Here is a 223-nt window from a genome sequence, read left to right as displayed (position 1 = left end):
TAGTAGAGAGAGAGAAAAAAAAAAAAGATTTATGCATTGGTTTCGGTTGTTGTCAAAAATAAAGATGTTTGATGGTCACCATTGATGGGAGGTATTTGAAGTAAATTTATTATTTGTCTATAATTACTTGATACTGAAATTGTGTATGGCTTACTATTTTACTCAAGGGATACAAATCTGTGTGGCTATTAATTTTTTAGTATATTTCTTTTAAATGTGTATA

Source organism: Penaeus monodon, chromosome 20 (assembly GCF_015228065.2).
Source record: "Penaeus monodon isolate SGIC_2016 chromosome 20, NSTDA_Pmon_1, whole genome shotgun sequence".
Classification (NCBI taxonomy): domain Eukaryota; kingdom Metazoa; phylum Arthropoda; class Malacostraca; order Decapoda; family Penaeidae; genus Penaeus; species Penaeus monodon.
This window is presented reverse-complemented; position numbering follows the sequence as displayed.